Below are 21,464 nucleotides of genomic sequence, written 5' to 3'. Positions count from 1 at the left end.
CCGTTGGTTGAAACAATCAGCCATATGTCAATATTCAGCCACATGGTCCTCCGTAACATTTCAGACATCAAAATAATTGTGATAAAGATGAAAATGCGGAAGAGTTGACTAACTTTCCTATTTATCCTTCCCCGAGGCTCATTCTTTTTAACGGAAAAAAATGAGTAAAATCTATTTAAGTGACATAGGTTTCAGTAACTCTTAGCATTTGAAATCGAGCAGAGCCACTCGCTCAAGAAACACGCAACACTCTTGTTCTCGGTGCTCAGCGTGGAACCCAGGCCTCTGCACATAACAGACGAGTGCTGGACATCTGGGCTGTGACCCAGCTCAAGAACCGCCCTGCTTTAAAAAAGTTTCCCAGGCAAGAGATCTTCTGCTCCTTTAGCTCACTGACTTGCAGACTCTTGCGAGCCGTGTAATGCTATCCTCAAGTGAAATTTCATTTGGAAATATAATACGCAAAAGTGAGTGATACGAAACTGCTGTGGCTAGAAAGGGCACACAGAGGGCAGAACCCGCCATGGGCCAGGCACACTGAGGCACACAACAAAGCAGCTCTCTGTGATACTAAGTCCAACAAATGTAGGCTATACCACTAGTGCTGCCTACCTTTATGTCAGCTTGACGCAGCTACAGTCACGTGAGAGCAAGGAACCTCAATTGAGAAAATGCCTCTATAAAGTCGGGCTGCAGGTAGGCCTGTAGGACACTTTCTTAATTAGTGGTTGATGGGGGAGGACCTGGCCCACCGTGGGTGATGTCACCGCTGGGTCTGTGGTCCTGGGTTCTCAAGAAAGAAGGCCTGAGCAAGCCAGGGGAAGCAAGTCAGTAAGCAGCACCCCTCCATGGCCTCTTTATCAGCTCCTGCCTCCAGGTTCCTATTTGGCATGATTCCTGTCCTGACTTTCTTCAAACAAGAACAGTGATGTGGAAGTGTAAGCCAAAGAAACACTTTCCTCCCGTGTTTGGTTTGGGGCATAGTGTTTTACCACAGTAACAGAAGCCCCAGCCAGTACACTGCTATTCTACTGAAGATAACTACAGAGGTGGACAGCGTTCCATGACTGCCGGGGTCCTGTACTGACTGACTGACTGACTGACTGACTGACTGACTGACTGACTGGACCAGGATGGGCATCTGAAGCTTTCTTCTGTTAATGACCAAGGGATGTTCTGGAAACACAGCCTCCCTGAGAGGCACATTCTGGAAGGTTGAGTTCCTCTGTGGGAAATGGCTCGGACTTGAAATACACACCGAGGAAAATAAACAGGTAGATAAGCAGAAAGACGGCAGAGAATGGGAGCCCTGGGTGACGAGATTAGGAGCTGTCACGGCAAAAGCACAGAAGAGCAGAGAGCAACGAGGCCAAAATGACAGGATGGAGTGATGAGCTGCTCCAGGACTCCCTGGTCGGACCGCAGATCACTGACAAGCCTCAATGTTAATTCCAAGATGGCTTCCCACACTCCCCGGTTTCCACGTCCTTATCTAAGTCTCTACTACACAGTGAGCATTCTCTGTCCGCCTCAGTCCGGAGAAGGCTCACTGACCCCGCCCCCGCCGCACAGTTTGCTTGGGTTCTCCAACATGCGATGGGGCTGAGCCCTTATCCCAGGAAACCGGGTTTGAATACTGGATCGTTCTATTATCTTAAGACCAGACGGACATCAGTAACCGAACATCCTCTTTTCATGCTGCTAATAAGACAGCAACCAACTTCAGGGAAAAAAAACAAAACAAAACAACTGTTCCCTGGGCGGTTTGCCGATCCATATTGTTGGCACGGGGTTGAGATCGATGCATTAGTCTACTTCAGTAAGTATCCGGAACTGGGCTGTCTTTCTCGTCGACCACTAGGGTAAACCTAGGGTTTCCAGTGCCCCGCAAGGCTAAGTCTTCGGCTGCAGAGCACGGGTAAAGATGACTTCGCTCCGACCTTTGTGTTTTAAACGCTTTTAGACTTTTAAGACACTCTTACCCGTCACATGTACTAGAGTCTGGTCAAGTTTAACTCGGCGACTGTTCCCGCAGCTACACAGTAAGTAAGAGTCACCAACACCATCGCAGCACTCGGAACACTGTGCTCTGTCCTCTGTCGGTCACAGACTGACTTCTCGGTCCAGGAGCCGAATGATTCCAAACACTGCTTTACGTTATCACCGACGAGGGATGCACTTATGGTAGTGATCATACATCTTCCTCGTGACATTTGCAGCATCCTTCTCCTCCCAAGTGTTGATGAAGCACAAAAAGGTCTCACGGGAGCAAAAATAGGTGTTCTTTCCATTAATGATTGAACTGGACAGGCCAGAAAAAAAAAAAAAAAAAAAAGCAAGCACACCGAGGCCTCGAAGGGTGCTATAAGCTAAATTGATTCATGTAACTCACCTAACACCAGCAAAATATGCATTTTTTTCAGGCCTTTAGCCAGGTACACAGTATTCTAAGCCATAACATGCATCAAGTTTTTGAAAGGTCTTAAGGCATGAAATATATTCATTTATCATCAACTGAACTCAACCCCAACCGTCATTGACTACAAATCAGCAGCAGGAAGACAGCTACGGAGTTCTCAAGTCTAAGAAATTAAATAGCTTAAATGTATACCTAGTGACTTCTAATTATAAAGTCTCCTAAACTAGACACAAGCAAAAACACAATGATCTGCGGGTCACAGCCAATGCACTTTTTAAAATGCCCCTCTCTGTGCTAGAGAAAGTGAGTTCGAAGCTAAAATCCACACACGAAAGTCCAAGCTCACGTGACTTTCCTGCTAAATCTAACCAAATATGAATTCCAAAAAATTCTTACCAACTCAGGGTAGCATCATCCCAAGAGCTAAACCAAAGGTATCACACGAAGAGAAAATCTGCATGGCAGCGTGATCTGATGTAGACGGACTCTAACCCAGAGAACAGAATAATACTTCATAACGAGTTGGATTCATTCCCTGAACCCAGGGCTGTCTTCATGTTAGAAAACGGATCGACATAACTCACCGTGTCATCAGACCAAAACTAGAATCTTGTCATCACCCCAGAAGATGAAGACAGTAAAGTCCAAGTTCCTTCCTTATAAAAATTCACAGTGAATTAGGAATAGAAGGGAATGCATTCAACCAGAAAAGGGGGCTTTAAAGAAAACCTCACAGTCATCATCACCTCTCATAGTGAAAGTACACAATGTTACCCCTGTAACACTAAAATCAAGGCAGAAATGTCAACTCCCACCAATTCTACTAGACATACTAGAGCTTCAACTAGGCAACATTATTTTTATGTTTTATTATTATTTTATAGTATAAAAAAGAGTTCACTTTCTCCAAAAGATTGTTTGAAAAGACTGAAACAGACACATGAGCCTACTTGGAGATGCGATGACTGTCTATACAGAAAGTGCTAGGAGGTTTACTTTTAAATGATATCAGAACTCGTGAATCCCTATAGAAAAGCGGAGTGCCACACCCGCGCGCAAAGGCCGGTCACATTTCTGCACAGTGGCAAGCAATGAGCTGTCAGAAAATTAAAGAATAGCATTTACAATACCATTAAAAAAAAATAGGTGAAATGGTAAAAAAAAAATCACTGAAAACATCAAAACAACAACAACAACTCAACAACAACAAAAAGAACAAAAACCAAAAAACAGAAACATAATCTAAAATTTTAAAAAATAGTGGAGAAAAAAAGGTCAAGAGCTAAATAGGTAAGAAGATTCACCGTATACACAGATCAGAACATCCTAGCCTCAAACAAAATCTCACAAGTTCTCCCTTCCCCCAACAACTTTTTCAAACTTACCCAACAGATTCCAGTTCAAAAGACTTAGAATGGCTCCAACAATACCAAGAAAAGTCTTCTGCCTAGCTCTGGCCCAAAACCCCTGCTGCAGCCTCTCTTCCTATCGGCTCCCAGCTCCAGTGGATCACACAGATCTTCCCCTCTCACCTTCCTTCCCCAGCTTCTCATCACTTTACCCCACCCTGCCCAACCCCCAACTCCAGCAGGCATTCCCCGGGAGCCCACCAGCCAATTCTGCCAGAGAAACAAGTAGGCCAGCTAAGTATGTAGCCAAACTTCAGATCTTTATTCTCTCTCCTCTCCTCCAAAAACAACCCTCTAGTCTCATCCGCAGTTCTGTAGCAGGCTACCTGTTGTGCCCTCTCCTCACTCTCTGCCCCCATTTCCAGGGGACTAAGCAAATCCTGAGGATTTGCTTCATTCCCCACTCCTGAGGATCCCTTCAGACTACACAACTCCTAGCCTATCCCCATTCCCAATCGTCAGCTCCCAATACCTAGAAAGGCATTTCCCCCCAGAATCCCCAGTGGCCACACCCATCAGGATCCTAGAAGAATGTCTTCCAGGAAACGCCCAGTCACTACATCTTCCTAAGGATCGGAAATAGCAACAGAAACAAAGGAACATAAACCAGCCAGCCAACAAAGAAGAAACCAGACGTCAGCACCTAGAACCGCCATCTTCCCAAACCCTGACGCTGAGATGCCAGGGTAAAGCACAAGCAACATCGGCCAGGACACCGGCTTCACTACAGCCCAGTAGCGCTGCCCAAACAGGCCCTGAGGACTGCAGCACAGATGAAGCACACGACAGAGACCTTAGAGCAGCCTCAGTGGCTACAATAGAGGTCCTCAGAGAAGAAAGACGCAAAACAGTGGGAAGGAGTGAGGAAACCAGTTCAAGACCTGGAAGCGGAAATGAAATCAAGAGAGAAAACCCAAACTGAAGGAAATCTGGAAATGAAAAATTTTAGGAATTTGAACGGGAATCTCGCAGGCAAGTCTAACCAACAGAATATAAGGGGCGGAAGAGAGACTCTTAAGCATTAAATGAACAATGGAAGAAATGAATAGCTCTGTCAAGGAAAATGTTAAGCCTAAAAAAACCCCTAGCACAAAACATCCAGGAAATCTGGGATTACGATGAAAAGACCAAATCTAAGAATAATAGGAATAGAGAAAGGAGAAGAAACCCAGGTCAAAAAGCACAGAAAAAAATATATCTTCAACAAAATCATAGAAGAAAATTTCCCTTACTTAATGGAGATGCCTATCAAGGAACAAGAAGACTATAAAATACCAAGCAGACTGGACCAGAACACAAGTCCCCTAGGCACATAGTAATTAAAATAGTAAACATACAGAACAAAGAAAGAATATTAAGAGCCTCAAGGGAAAAAGACCATATAACACACAATGGCAGGCCTGTTAGAATAAACACCTGACTTCTCAATGGGGACATTAAAAGCCAGAAGGGCCTGGACAGATGTGCTACAGGCAGTAAGAAATCACAGATGCCAGCCCGGACTACTATACCCAGCAAAACTTTCAGACACTCCATGATAAAACCAAATTTAAGCAAGATCTATCTGCAAATCCAGCCCTACATAAGGCACTAGAAGGAAAACTCCAGCCTAAAGAGGTTAACCACAGCCCAGAAAACACAAGGAATAAATAATCCCACAAAAACAAAATCAAAAGAGGGAAAATAATAAAATATGCACACCATCACCACCCCCCACCACAACAAAATAAATCAACAAACCCTGTTGACTGATATCTCTCAACATCATGGTCTTAATCAAGCCTCCAGTAGAAAGGCACAGACTTTAACAGAATGGATGTAAAAACAGGATCCATCTTTCTGTTGCATCCAAGAAACACACTTCAACATGGAGGCTAGACATAATCTCATGGTAAAAGGATTGAAAAAGATATTCAAAGGAAATGGACCTTTAAGAAGCAAGTTGGTGTGGCCATTTTACTACATGATAAGCTTCAAAGCAAAACTATTCAGCAGAGAGAAGGAGGGCACTGCATACTAATCAAAGAAAAGTCCACCAAAAGGACATTTCGATTCTTAACATCTAGGCACCAAACACAAGGGCGCCCAAGTTCATAAACACTCCCAAGCCAGATATTGACTCTCACATACTGATTTTGGGAGACTCTTGCCAATAGGCAGGCCATCCAGAGAAAAACTAACCAGAGAAATGCTGAAGCTAGCTGACCTTGTAAATCAAATGACCTACCAGATATTCACAAACATTTCACCCAAAGACAAATGAATAAACCTTCTTCTCCACACCCCATGGAGCTTTCTCCAAAATTGGTCACATACTCAGATATTAAAGACTTTCTAGAACTGAGTGAAAATGAGTACACAACATGCTCAGACCAAATTATAGAGGTCTTGTCCTAACTTAGCAGCATACCCGAGATCTCTAGAACAATAAAGGAAGGAATCACATGCAAAAGGAGTAGATGGCAAAAAATAAACTCATTAATGAGACGTGTGAGTAAACTTATTAATGAGACCAATAACATAGGAACAAACAACATCAATATATGCAAAAGAATCAATGAAACAAAGAATCGATCACAGTAAATGTGACTCTTTGAGAAAATCAGTAAGACTGACAAACCCTTACCAAAATTAGCTAAGAGGCAGAGAAAGAGAGAGAGAGAGGGAGAGAGAGAGAGAGAGAGAGAGAGAGAGAGAATATGAATCCAAGTTAACAAGAGTAGACATGAAATCCAAGTAACAAGAAGGATATAACAACAGACACCGGGGAAATCCAGAGAATCCTGTAAAACCTCTATTCCAAATTGGAAATCTAAAAGAAATAGATAATTCTCTCAATAGATAACCCATACCAAAGTTAAATCAAGATCAGAGAAGCAATTCAAACAGACCTATAATCCCCTAGTGAATAGAAGCAGTCATTAAAAGTCTACCAAAAAAAGGGAGAATTCTTCCAGACTTTCAAAGATGAGTTAATGCCAATACTCCTCAAATCATTCCACAAAATTGAGACGTTGCCCAATTCACTTTACAGAGCCATAGTTACCCTGATACTCAAACCAAAAAGACTCAACAAAGAGAGAGAATTACAGACCAAGTTCCCTTATGAACATAGATGAAAAATTATCAACAAAATACTTGCAAACAGAATCCAAGAACACATAAGAAACAATCATCACCATGAGCAAGCAGATCTCATCCTGGAGATGCAGGGATGGTTCAACATTTATAAATCACATAAACAAACTAGAAGATCAAAAGCACATGATCAACTCCTTAGATGCAGAAGAGGCCTTTGAGGAAATCCAACATCCCACCATGAGAGAAGTCCTGGAGGGACTAGGGTTACAGAGACATAACTAAATACAAGAAAGGCAGTTTACAGCAAGCTCATAGCCAACATCAACGTAAATGGAGAGAAACTCAAAGCAATTCCACTAAGCCAGGAACAAGACAAGGTTGCCCACTCAATCCGTACTTATTCAGTAATCTTAGCTAGAGAAATAAGACTACTGGAGTAGATCAAGGGGATACGAATTGTGAAAGAAGAAGTTAAAGTATCTTCATCTAAAGATGACAGGATAGTGTATGTAGGTGGCCTTAAAACTTCCCGGAGACCAGGAAAACAAAGCCCTGCGAATCAGCACGATCCAAGTTCACATGAACTCTGGGAGACTGAGGCAAGCCACAGGACCTGCACAGGTCTGTATCACATGGGCTCCTAGAAGTGAAAGAAGAATGGGGAACAGCCCCATCCCTAATCCAGAAGCCAACTCTAATTGATAACCACTTGCAAATGAACATTTAGTTTTCTCTAAAAGAGTCTCTCTGGGGAAACAAACTACTCTTAAGTGTAGGCTGCGTTCCCAGCAGTGGATGGACAACAAAATGAACTCAATGGCACCTTTGGGGAGTCTTGTCTCATAACATCATCTCGGGACTTTCTGTGTGTGTGTGTGTGTGTGTGTGTGTGTGTATCTGTGTGTCTGTGTGTCTGTGTGTGTGTGTAAGTGTCTGTCTGTGTGCACGTGTATGTGTGTGTGTCTGTCTGTCTGCCTGTGTCAGTGTCTGTGTGTCTGTGTATGTATGTGTCTGTGTGCACATGTATGTGTCTCTGGTATGTGTGTTTGAGACACACGCACATTGTCGACTGATCAAAAAGGCAATCCACTAGCAGTGAAAGCTCTTCTAGAAAACAGTGCTGACACAATCTCGCCTATGTGCAAAGAGAAAGCAAAAGAGAGGAGCTAATTTGGCCTCCAAACAGTGCAAAGGATGTTGACACAAAATGGATCATGATTTATAACTATATTTTTTGAGACAAGGTCTTGCTTTGTAGCCTGGGCTAGCCTTGAACTACAGTCCTCTTACCGCTGTCTTCCAGTGCTCTAAAAGTAAAAGACAGAACTGCAAGTCTGCAAATCACATACTCAGGGTCCAAACATTCTATCCCTCCTAAACGCTTATACTCCAGACCTGAAGGACGTTACTACAGGCAACAGAGAAGCTTCTCCCTGCTGTGGGGGAGATGTTCATACTTCAGAGAGGACTGTTAGGTGCTGAGAGTAAAGGTTGAAGGGAGGTGGGCTCCCTCACTCCAGTCCTGTCCCCCCCCCCCCCCGCCCCTCCTCTCTCCCCCTACATCTTCTGGCTAAACGAGGAAGCCACTGCAAAATGTTTGACGATTTTTTAAATTCATACATAGAAATTACGGCATAAGATACACCAGGATGATGAGAAAGGCCAAACTTGAAAGGGAAGGAAGGGCATGTGTGGATCCAGAGGTCTCTGCGTGGCTACGGAGAAATATGGTGCCGTGTGCAATTAAAACTAAAGCAACTCTTCTGTAATGCGAACACGTAAGTCAGCGGTAAATCTCCCACGGTGCTTCACTGAAAGGGGGCACCAGAGTGAGTCCTTTGGCTGGACATTATGACAGCGCACTCATTTGAGGCTGTGATGAATGTCCCACAGCCACGACCATGCTAAGCACTTAAGCGTGATTACTCACTGAACGCGAAGTTCGTTTTGTCATCCCTATGAATGCTTTTTTATAGCTTCCCAAGGACTGAACCACGAGTACGCCCAACTGCCGGGCAGGCGAAGGGAAGGGAACGGGTGTCGCCCGCGACTGCATATCCAGACAGCCTCCCACGACTGCCGACTCCGTATCCTGACAGAGTCTCCCAGGACTGCGGACTGCGACTGCGTATCCTGACAGCCAGGACACAGCCAGAGTCTCTGGTGGGCTTACCAACTCCTCCACCACCAGTTTCCTCAGGGAAGCTGTCTAACCTCAGAACTTACATAAAACACTGCCTCCCATTTCATTATAATTTTATCTTAATGAAAAATGGAAGAGTACGTTAAATAGGCATTCTTGTTCTTACCCACCAGAGGAAAACTGTCAAGATTTCTGTTTTAGAATAAAAGTCACTGGGACTGGGGAACTTGCTCAGCAGATAAAGAACTTGTTGTGAGGGCATGAGGACTGGGGCTCAGCTCCCCAGAACCCACATTACATGTCAGGTGGGTGTGGCAGTCAATCTATAATCCCAGAGCTTCAAACACAGACAAAGGGGATCCCCAGCTTAGGGGTCAGCTAGACTAGACACACTGGTGAGCTCAACTGAGAGACCCTGCCTCAAAGAAAAGGGAAGGTTGGCTAGAGAAAATTTCTGATGTCATTCTTGCACACAGACAGACAGACAGACAGGCATACACACATGTGGACATTCATTCTCATGTATACACTAAACACACCAAGCATAGTTAAGAAGAATCATGCACACACATGTATGCACATACATGAACATGTATACACATGTGTTGACATCCATACACATATGTACATCACACGTACAAAGCATGGGTAAGAAAAAACATACACACACATGCACCTGGGCACACATGTAGACTTTCATGCACATATGTACAATACACACACACACACACACACTCCTATTAGAATGAGCCATGTGGGGCTTGCACACTTGTAATTCCAGCATTTGAGAGCCTGAGGGAGAAAGGGAATGAGTTTGAGGCTAACCTGGGCTGCAGAGTAAGACACTGCCCCCCAAAACAAAAGAACAGTTTATATTCATGGTTGATACAGACCAAGATCTCCTTCTCTGGTCTAGTTACCATTAAAACCTTACTCTATCCCAGTAGCAAACTATTACAAAAGACTGTGCAGCCTCCTATGTTAAGCACAGAACTTACAAATTTAGGAACTGAAAAAAAAAAAAACTTAACAAAACCCAATCTATTCTTTTTAAAAAAAAACCCACAAATCAAAACTAACCTTTCACTCTTTTTTTTTCTTTTTCTTTTTTTTGGAGATGGGGACCGAACCCAGGGCCTTGTGCTTCCTAGGCAAGCGCTCTACCACTGAGCTAAATCCCCAACCCCTCACTCTTTTGATAATAAAGATGTCCCCTTTTGTCACACTGTGACCCACAAAGCCTTTGCAGTATTAGATTGACATTTGGCGATGAGAGATGACTCATGTGCTTTGACAGGCTTCGTGCATCTTGAAGGGACAAATGATTATTGGTGTGGACAGAGGTTATCGGAACGTCTTCTGGAGTCAAGACTCACCACACTGAGGGTGTGTCTGTAAACACTTATATCACACGATGCTAATGGTGTTCCAGGAACTTGGCACTGTGTAGGAACAGCAGACTAACTTAGCAGCCAAGGTCATTTTAAAGAGAAAATCCAGAAAATAAATGATATTTTGAAACAAAATACTATAGAAATGTCCTGGCAGAAATCATAAGAGTTGGAGATGTCTCTCGGCTGTGGAGACTCTATCTACCACACAGGAGGCCCTGGATCTAAGCCTCAGAGACTGGGAATGACGGCCAAACATGTGAGACCAGCCCTTGGAAGGTACAGGAGGATCAGAAATTCCAGGTCATCCTTGCCTAGATAAGAATTTGAGGCTAGCCTGGGCTACATGAGAGACCCTGTTTCAAAAAGCTCAAAATGATTGATTCTGAATTTTTTTTTGTGGACATTCTTTGAATATTATTTCTTTACTGGGCTGTTTATTATTTATTATTTCGCTTTGTGTTTCAAGATAGGGTCTCTTCTGTGTAGACTTGGCTGTCCTGGAACTCACTCTGTAGATCAGGCCGGCCTCAAACACTCAGAGATCAGCCTGCTTTTGCCTCTGCCTCGAGAGTGCTGGGATTAAAGGTGTGTGCTGCCACCAACCATTCATACTCTATTTTTTTTTTAAATTATGCTTAGGAACATGGATTTTTGGTAAACTGATTTGAAGGAACAGAGGCTGACCGATGTGAAGTAGAAAGTTCTAAGCTCTCAGAGGCCGAAAGACAGACCACACGACTTCCCAGCACGGGGCCCCAGCCGGAGGCTGACGCTGTAGTTCACTGGTGCTTTCTGCATGCACAGGAGACACAAGAGGACCCGCCTATCGAAGGGCTGTGTGAAGATCTGAGAGAGAGACCTATGGGATGGTTCCAGCAATCACTGTTTCGCCACACCATGTAGAAAACACACGGCCGACAGGTGACTGAGGCACGTGGCCCCCGGGGTGGAGAAAGAAGAGCCGATTGGCGCCATAATTTTCAATGGAAAGAATTGGATTGTTTTCTAATTTCAAATGTTTCTAGAAGGAGAGGAAGGAAGACTGGGGAAAGTGAGTATTCACAACTTCCTCTTTAAAAGCAGTTTTTTTAGGTGTCCCCATGAGCACGGCTGTAGCTTTATGTCCCCATGAGTGTGACTGTAACTTTATATCCAAACATAAAGAGTGGGAGGCTCGGAAAGACTGGAAACATTAGGGCCGGCAGGAAGACAGGAAAGCGTCCACCCAGCAGGAACCATATGAAGAGAGGACGCTGCCAACTGGTCTGTCCCTATGCCATCATTGTAACGGAGAGTGCAGAGAAGCCGGCAACTCTCGGTTTAAGCGGGGCCCTGAGACCATTTATTTACCCATCATAACCTCTGTGTCATGGTTTGATGACAACCTTCTAATGCACTTAGATGACACCGTGTTTAGTCAGACCCTAGTGAAGTAGTCTGGAATTTAATTACGTTGCTGGACTATAGCACTGATATTTTTGAAGGAGGTCAACTGGCAGTTTAACTGCTAATGTGGTGGTTTGCAGATGGTTGGCCCGGGGAGTAGGACTATCAGAAGCGGTGGCCTTGCTGGAGTAGGGACTTGTTGGAATAGATGTGTCACCGTGGGCATGGGCTTTGCTGTTGGAGTGACCTTGTTGGTGTAGGTGTGTCACTGTGGCTGTGGGTGTGGACCCTCACCCTAGCTGCCTGGAAGCCAGTCTTCTCCTAGCAGCCTTCAGATGAAGATGTAGAGCTCTCAGCTCCTCCTGCACCATGCCTGCCTGGATGCTGCCCTGCTCCTGCCTTGATGACAATGGACTGAACCTCTGAACCTGTAAACCAGCCCCATTAAACATGGTCCTTATAAGAGATGCCTTGGCCATGGTGTCTGTTCACAGCAGTAAAACCCTGTTTAAGATGCCTGTCCTTCTCCCACCTCTATGTCCCTCATTACGTCTTGCTCAGCAAGCAGCGGCAACCGTGGGAGCTGACTTTCCTGAGAATGTGCCGTGTCAGGGAGCAGGACAGCTTGATGGGAGCCAGATGCTCCCTCTGCGAGGCTCCCCCGAGCCGTGTGTCGTGTTGGAGGCAGTTGTAGGTGGCTGAGATCTCCGTCCCGTCTGCAGCTGGAGGGTGTGGTGCCAGCAGCCCTACGCTTCCGGGACAGCAACACATGCTCATTCCAGAGAAAGAAAGCACTGCACACAGGGCAGGGAGCAGCAAGAGTGAGTGGCAGGGAGGAGAGGCGGCTGTGAATAAGCCCCGGCAGCAGACTTGTGAGCTGGAACTGAAGCGTGTTAAGAAAAGGTTACAGGGCAGTCACAGGCCTGTCCCGGGGGAGTGCTCCCTGGGTACTTCCCCGGGGCACTAAGGTGACAGATGAGAGAGTGAGAAAGTGGGCCTTCAGGATGGAAAGACAGATCTTAATGAGCTGAACTGCCTCTCCTCAGATGCCAAACGAGTTATACTTGGAGGCAGAGGGCCTGGGCCTGCATCTATAAACTCCCGCCATTATAGTCTTTCTCACCCAATGGGATCCGTCAGCATGCCGCTCTTTCTGCCCAGCTAGAGGGTAGAAGGTGAGTTTCGGCTGCGGTGTGTACAACGCGTACACAGGACCTGAATTCTGGCAGCCGGGTCTCTGCACAAGTGTGCCTCTCCGAACAGCGCTACACCTCTCCCTACCCCCGGAAAACCTTGAACAGGTCTCCAAAGACTCCAACTTCAGTGTTTATTCCTGCCTCCCCAGTAGGAACGGCAGAAGGGAAAAAGGAATTAGGAAGACATACACAAGGCTTCCGCAGTGTGCACCTCTGGATAGATTCTGTGATTCGCACAGCCAAGTCTTCAAGAACACAAGCTGAGAGGAATATTCCTCTACACACCTGTCGCGTAAACTTAAAGGCAGTTCAAGTCTGGTACAGGTGGGCTGTCTGGATCCTTCCCGTCTTTCTTTTGGGGCATGGATGGGGTCGAAGAAGGGAATGAATGAGTGGTGAAGCTGAAGGGCTCAGCACTATGGAGGAGAGTCCTAAAGAGTATGAATATTGAGCAAAGAGACATAGAAAAGCCCCCTGCTCACTTCTACACACGGAGGGGAAACACCCCACCATGCCTGAGTGCTGTGCTACACCCTGACTGTGAGCTGCTAAGGAGGTGCCCAAGCTTCGTGTGTGTGTGTGTGTGTGCGTGCGTGTGTGTATGAGTGTGTGTGTGAGTGTGTGACTGTGTGTGTGAGTGTGTGAGTGTGAGTGTGTGTGCGCGTGTGTGTGAGTGTGTATGTGAGTGTGTGTGAGTGTGTGTGCGTGCGTGCGTGTGCGTGCGTGTGTGTGCGCGCGTGTGTGAGTGTGAGTGTGTGCACGCACATGTGCAAGAAAGGCTGGGCCCTGAAACTCACCTGTGATATCTAAATCCAGGGCTCTGTCCACCCTGCGACCTCCCACAGCTGTCTCTCAACCACATGCCTACATCCTGGACTGTGAGACGCTCTCCTCCTCAGTCACAAGCATTCGTGTGCCTGGGAATGAGTCCCAAGCCAATACCCTACACTCCTTCAGGGGAATGAATGAGACATTTCCAAGTAGATGGGAGGACAGTGTGTGTCCCATCTGGTGCCCAGTTTCAGATATCGGACGAAGAATGCAGGCACACAACTGACCCATCACCACATCGGCTTCTACCCCTGTGAGGGCCCAGCCCTCGGCCTCTCCCACACAGAAACTCTTCCTATGTGTAACAGGCTGGGACTCTTTGCAGCTGAAGGACACCTCGGTCAACTGGCTGAAGGGAAAAAGACGCACCTAAATTATACCAGTGCCTTCCAGAGGCCGACAGAGGCGGGAGGAGCCTTTGGAAGGACACCGGAATAAAGCAAGTGTAACAGTGACAATTCCTGTGACTTCATTTCTATTACATTATTAATCCGACTTCACACACTTCTACTATAGGATTGTAGTGTTAGAAGGCTGTGCTGATCCGTCGGTCTGACACAAACCCAACCGTATCTGTGAAGAGGGATTCTTAAATGCGGGAATACCTCCATGAGGCTGGTCTGTAGGTATGTCTGCAGGGCATTTTCTTGATGAATGACTGCTGTTGGGAGAGTCCAGACAACTGCTTGAGGTGCTACCCCTGGGCAGGTGTCACTGGGGTGTATAGGAAACAATCTGGGCAAGCCAAGGGGAGCAAGGCTGTAAGCCGCGTTCCTCCACAGTCTTTGCTCTCATCCCTGCTTCCAGGCTCCTGCAGGGAGCTCCTACCTTGCTTCTCCCAATGGACTGTGATGCAGGAGCATTAGCCAAATTAACCCTTTCTTCCTCAAGTTACCTTTGGTCATAATGCTGTATCTTAGTGCACTGGCTGGTTGTGTGTGTCCACCTGACACGAGCTGGAGTTGTCACAGAGAAAGGAGCCTCCCTTGAGGAAATGCCTCCATGAGACCCAGCTGTAAGGCATTTTCTCAATTAGTGATCAAGCGGGGAGGGCCCATTGTGGGTGGTGCCATCCCCTGGGTTGGTGGTCTTGGGTTCTGTAAGAAGGCAAGCTGGGCAAGCCAGGGGGAGCAAGCCAGTAAGTAACATCCCTCCATGGCCTCTGCATCAGCTCCTGCTTCCTGACCTGCTTGAGTTCCAGTCCTGACTTCCTGTAGTGATGAACAGCGATGTGGACAGTGTAAGCTGAATAAACCCTTTCCTCCCCAGCTTGCTCCTTGGTCATGGTGTTTGTGCAGGAATAGAAACCCTGACCGAGATACACAGTAATAGAAACTGGGTTAAGAAAGAGTCATTCTGGTGAAGCACTGTGCTTTGGGTGTTTCCTGGGGAAAACACCCAGATTTCAGTATATTGAGGTGCAAGACATAAGAAGTCTGTGACAGAAACCACAAGCAAACCTTCAGCTAAAATTATCATCTCGAGGATAGAAACAGCCAGGGTGAGGGGTGGGATATGGAGATATGTATTTTCCTCCAAGATAAAAATTTAATGAGATATACAGAAATTTGCCTAAAGACTACTAGGGAAATGGCACTTACTTAAAACAAACAACCGGGACATCTCTAAAACACTTTAAGGAAAGAAGCCACCCTTAGGTGGCCTGGGAAGATCACCCTGAAGCGAGTTTGTCAGAAGTGTCCCTTGAATAACAGGGAGCACATCGAATGGCCCCAGGTCTGACGCTGCACTGCGTCAGTTCGGGACGCGTGTTAAAGAAAATAACAGCAACGTGTGACACGGAGGGTCTGAGTCTCCCGTTTTTACCGTTATTACCCACATACCAGATGGCAACACACACCCATAATCAAGTACAGAGCCCCTGTGGGCTGGGGGCTGGCGTCAGCTGAGTCAGACTGGCCTCCTCGAGGAGCTGATCCACCTCCACAAAGGGCTTTTTTGTGCTGTGGATTCTCTGTCTCTCTGTCTCTCTCTGTCTCCCCGCTCAGTTCCCTCTTCTCCCTCCCCTCTCCTCCCCTTCCCCCCTCCTCCTTCCTCTTCTTCTTCTCCTTTTTTGACAGAGTCTCACTATGTAGACCAGGCTAGTCTGAAATTTATAATCCCCTGCCTCAGCCTCCTGCCTCAGCCTGAGGTGACAGTACAGGTGCTCTTGAGGGCTAACGGTACCGGTACCGTGGATGGGTTTCGAGCACCTGTGAATAGTTCTCCCTTATGCTACATTGCATCCTGTCAGAATTAAGACGTGGTGCAGAGACCCTGGAACATCTTAGGTAGAACAGGCACAGCTGGCTACACGAGAGTCTTAGCTCTCTAAAAACATCTCCTTTAGACTGGTGTGCTGAGCGAAAGAAGGCAGTCAGGACAGACAAACACCGACTGACCGGGTCCATTCAGAGGCGGGAGGTAGAATGGAGCTGTCAGGTATGGGGCAGGGGTTGGGGGGACGGTGAACGGAAAGTTTCCATTTGGGGAATGCAGAATCTCAATTTTGCAAGGTGAATGAGCTGTGCCCGTGGATGGTGGTGACAGCTACATGTCAATGGGAAAGCATCAATTCCTACTCCTAAAATTAAGATTCATGCTGAGGTCCGAGATGAAAGGGTCAGGGGTATTCCAGGCCACCCCAGACTACACGAGACCCTATCTCAAACACAGAGAATGTGTTGCTTTTGTGTATTTGCAGTAGTTTCTGTTGGCCTGGGGAGTGGCACTATTAGCTAGGATGGCCTTGTTGGAATGGGTGTGGCCTTGTTGAAGTGGGTGTGGCCTTATTGGAATGGGTGTAGCCTTGTTGAAGTGGGTGTGGCCTTGTTGGAATGGGTTGGCCTTGTTGGAATGGGTGTGGCCTTGTTGAAGTGGGTGTGGCCTTGTTGGAATAGGTGTGTCCTTGTTGGAGGAAGTGCGTCACTGTGGGAGTGGACTTTGAGATCCCCCTCTTAGCTGCCTGGAAGACGTTAGTATTCTGTTTGCTTTTGGATGAAGATATAGAACTCTCAGCTCCTCCTGCACCGTGCCTGCCTGGATATTGCCATGCTCCTGCTTTGATGATAATGGACTGAACCTGTAAGCCAGCCCCAACTAAATGTTGACCTTTATAAGAGTTGCCTTGGGGGCTGGGGATTTAGCTCAGTGGTAGAGCGCTTACCTAGGAAGCACAAGGCCCTGGGTTCGGTCCCCAGCTCCGAAAAAAAGAACCAAAAAAAAAAAAAAAAGAGTTGCCTTGGTCATGGTGTCTGTTCCCAACAATAAAAACTCTAACTAAGACAATATTTGGGTACAATTAAAAAATACATAAATGAAAAATATGTAGAGAAAAATCCAGTAATTATCTAATTTCCTCTGAGGTGAGAGAGGTCTTTGGTCACACTCTTACTGTCCCAGAATCTGTTTTCCAAACTGTCTTTCATGAGGATACAGAGTCCCCTGTATCAAGGTGACACCATCTTTGTTTCCTTGTGGCTTTGTGAAGGCCTTTCTCAGGGCAGGCCAGGCCCAGGCCAGGGTCTCTATTATTAACAAAACTGAAATGTTAAGTGGACTTTTCAATTCTACCAAAAAATCATTTTTTTAAAAAACATCCTTCTAAAGCAACCGAAGTCAGTGGGAGGAGGAATGTATTTCTCTTAGAAATGTGAAGTTATGTAAGTCAAACTTCAAAGAGCCCAGCGCATTCCCTCATGCTGTGTGCAGCTTCTGAACTGAAGAGTTCAAATCTCTGTGGTACTCTGACCTCCTATTTCCCTGTACCTGTGGCCTGGGAAACCAAATTTCACAATGGACCAACCTCTCTGCCTGTGCCTGTTATTGACTCAACAGAGAAGGGGCTGATGGGAAGCCATCTATAAGGACACGCTGGTTGGATCTGTAACACAAAACCCATGTTTTAATAATCAAAACAGCTTCCCGGGGAACCTTAGGGATTGGGTCCCTGAACGGAGTCCCAGAGAGGTCTCAAACAGTTCACACTGCAGGTCCAGGTGAGACCGTGTCGCTTGCACTTTAAGTCTTTGTCAGGCACATAAGGAGAATATGAAGGGCCTTTGTCCTTCAGGAGTTTTGCCTACTCAGAAATGTTCTAAGTCCCGCCTTCGGCAGAAATGCTATGCTTTATTGATAAACTCAGGACACGCCTTAGGCAGCCACGTCGTGCTTGTCCATCACAAACTGGCACGGAACATCTCCTAACGGAAACGTACTGGGTTGACTTATTGTATGTGTATGAATGTTCTGCCCACGTGAATGGATGCGAAGACAGCACTGGATCCCCTGCAGCTGGAGCTGGGCATCGCTGTGAGCTGCCAAGTGGACCCTGGAAATCAGAGCCAGGAGCTCTGCAAGAACAACTGCTCTGAGAAACAAGAACCCTCTCTATGGCCCCAACTTGTTTGCTGTCTGTTTGTTTAAAGTTTGTTCATTTACTTTTTAGGTAGGGACCTGCAGGTGCCTCGGCACACGTACAGAGGTCAAAGAGCAACTTGCAGGAGTCTCTTCTCCCTTTCTACCACGGCAGTCCAGGAACTGAATTCGGGTTATCCGCTTGGCAGCAGGCTATCCCAGCTGAGCTATCCCAGCCAGCCCGGAAAGGCATTTACAGTCGACTGATTCGCAGTAGCTGACTGAGAAAACAGTCATCCGTTAAAGTGGGTCTTCCTGAGACCCCACTGGGCTTGCCTCTTTATGGGCGACAAACTGCAAAGCTCACTTTGCACCTCCATCCATGGGAGAAGAGGCGACTGCTTGGGATTAGTGAGTCACGTGACTCACCACCTACAATTAATCCACTCTGCTCTGATCACCTACTTTTTTGGCTCAATAAAGAGCTCATAAGGCTTCATCTATGGAGAAAGTGGGGTGGGGGGAGGGAGGGTTATAAATGATTCCAGCCTCTAGCGAGCCTTTCCAGGCCAGGTACTCAGCCTGGTTATCAATTCCACTATACCACGTGGGAAAACGGAAACTCGGCTTCATGGGTTAAAGGTCACAGAAGAGCTCGACTAAGACCATCACACACCGCACAGCACATTCCCACTGCACGAGAGGACCATCTGTGAAGTTAGTTTTTCTTTTTTAAGTATTAATATATAATTCCTACTCACAGGGACTTTTTAGTAGAATTGAACTGTCCTTTTTTTTTCCTAAAGAAAATCTAAAATCATCTTTTAAAAGGTTTTCAGGTATTTCCAATGTGTAGCTAGGGCTGACCATCACGGACATAGCCCAGTCGCTTCCCTGTTCCCATCCAGGAAGGTCAAGAAGACGACAGACAACCGGCCCACAGTGGCAGGATGGCCGCTGGAAGCACGCAGCAGGGGTTTCTAGAATTCTCAACTGAGCATTCTAAACATCCTGAAACTCCTGTCTTCAAACGCCGGCCACACAGGCTGCTCTTTAGCCAGAGCGGAAACATGATCTCGCTTGAGCCGGAGTAATCTGGAGCTGAGCTGAATGGTAAATTATAAAGTTTAACTTTTCACTTCTAGATGTGAACCACGATGACTCCACACGATGAAAGAGTTCTAACGTAAGGAGTCTCCTGAAAGAAGGCAGACTAAACGTGTGTGTGCCACGAGACGCTGCACAGCTGTAAAGTTAAACAGATGACCTAGCCTTGTGGAGTCCACAGGAAACTAAAACGGAGAACGGCCGCAATGAACGTGGAGTCCCGAACCAACTCTTAAAACGACTCTGTTTTGTTAAGTAACAGAATCCTAAGAGAACGTGCAGCTGGGTGATGAGCGGAGGAAAAATGTTTAATCTCATCAGAGACCGGGAAGTGGGAAATAAACTACAATTTACTGGATTAACAGAAAGTGAAATTCTGATCATCCAGCTAAACAAAGGTGGGAGAAAGAGGATGATCTGGGGTATACTTGGGGATTGTGTTTTGTTTCAGCATCAGGAATGTGTAGGTACAAAGGATTCTGGGAGGGGAAGTTGATAGAAAACGTTCCTCTCCATCGTCCCTACAACCGACTTTCCCTCGAAACTGCTGAGTCAACAGAGCCAGGTCCTTGTTCAGTGCACACACAGTTCCCACATCAGCCCTTGAGCTCCTCCCCTTGCTATTTTCCCTTGCCATTCCCCAGAGCCCACTCCAACAGCAGACTCCACCGTCCTCCAGTAGGAGACCACAAGGCTTCTCTGCCCCCCCCAACTCCCCCACTCTCTGCCCGCCCCTGGTTCAAGGCCCTGGCCAACTCAGTTGTTAGACATCCCCACACTCTGAATGCCCACTGTCTAAACAGCTTCTCACTTCCTCATATTGCTTTTGTCCTCAAACAACCCTAGAAGGTAATTATTATTGCTTTAATTTTACATCTAAATAACAGATTTGGGGGGGGGTGTTAAATGGCTTTCCTGAGGACACTCTGCCTGCAATTGGCAGAAAGGGTTCTGATTTTTCGTTTGAGAGCATCCTTTGTATGGAAAAGATACAGAGTATTCTTTGTATTTAAGAGTATCCAGAGTGAAAATGCAGTTTTCCCTCCTAGAAGAGTGACCCTAAACAGATGTCTGAGGAACTGCCTAAGGGTTGGAGGCTAGCCAGGGTCAGGGGACTCTTAGGAACTGCCTAAGGGTTGGAGGTTAGCCCAGGTCAGGGGACTCTGAGGAATGGGCTAAGGGCTGGAGGCTAGCCCAGGCCAGGGGACTCCAGCACTTGGCTGAATCCCAAGGCCTCCCTCTTTTCTGTTCTGAGGCATTACATCCTGCTCTGCCAGGGTCATTCTTTGCCTGTTGGGCCTTCTGCCACCCCTGGTGTACATGACTGGAGGGAGAATGCCCTGCTCCCAGTGACCCTGCCTACCAGGATCCAGCAGACCCTGGGCTTATGTCAGGGCCTCTGTAATAGTTAACAGTGACTGTCAGCTTGACAGGGTCTAGCACCACATAGAGAGGAGCCTCTGGCCATAGCGATGGAGGAGTGGATTGACCAGGTTATTGAGGTGGGAAGGCCATCCTCGACACGGTCTGCACCATTCCGTTCCGTGGGCTGTGGCCCTAGACTGAATAAAATGGGGAAAGCCAGCTGAGTGCCAGCATCTCTGTCACCTGAGCGGGGATGCCACAGGACCAGCTGCCCCAAGCTCTTACCCTCGTGGCTACCCTGCCAGGATGGGTGCACCCTCAAACTGTGCACCCTTAAACCATGCGCCCTCAAATCATGGGCCAAAATAACCTCCCTTCCCTAAGTGGCTTTTATCAGCTGCTTTGTTAACTTCCCTCATGTTCTGAATTAGGCTCACCGTCTTTTGATTCCTCTGAGAAACAGAAAACCCTGGACAAGTTCACCTCAGTTCACCCTTATAAATTTGGGCCTTTCTGTCTGCCTTCTAGCAGAGGACCTGCAGAAGGGGAGAGAGCCCCCTCTCACCTTACAGTGTATCATAGCCCTGTGCCAGAGACCAGTCTGGAAACGCAACACGGCCATCCACAGAGATGGGTAAGTCTGACCCCACCAAGATCCCAGCCTCTTGATCCAATCGTAGCTGTATCTTAACAAGTGACCCAGGACCCGAGCACTGATCAGTCAGAGTTAGAGCCTTTCGATAACATGAATTGATAATGAAAAATATGAAGGCTGTC

The 21,464-nt window shown here is 46.7% G+C and overlaps 1 protein-coding gene across 4 annotated transcripts in view; it reads right to left on the bottom strand.

The window, feature by feature from the left end:
* Positions 1-21,464, bottom strand: part of Pced1b (PC-esterase domain containing 1B) — a 134,029-nt gene that overhangs the window by 73,925 nt on the left and 38,640 nt on the right. The window lies entirely within an intron of this gene.

This window comes from Rattus norvegicus, chromosome 7 (assembly GCF_021556685.1).
Source record: "Rattus norvegicus strain SHRSP/BbbUtx chromosome 7, alternate assembly SHRSP_T2T, whole genome shotgun sequence".
In the NCBI taxonomy this organism is placed as follows: Eukaryota; Metazoa; Chordata; class Mammalia; order Rodentia; family Muridae; genus Rattus; species Rattus norvegicus.
Note: the sequence above shows the minus strand (reverse complement) of the source record. Positions and strands in the feature narration are given on the sequence as shown.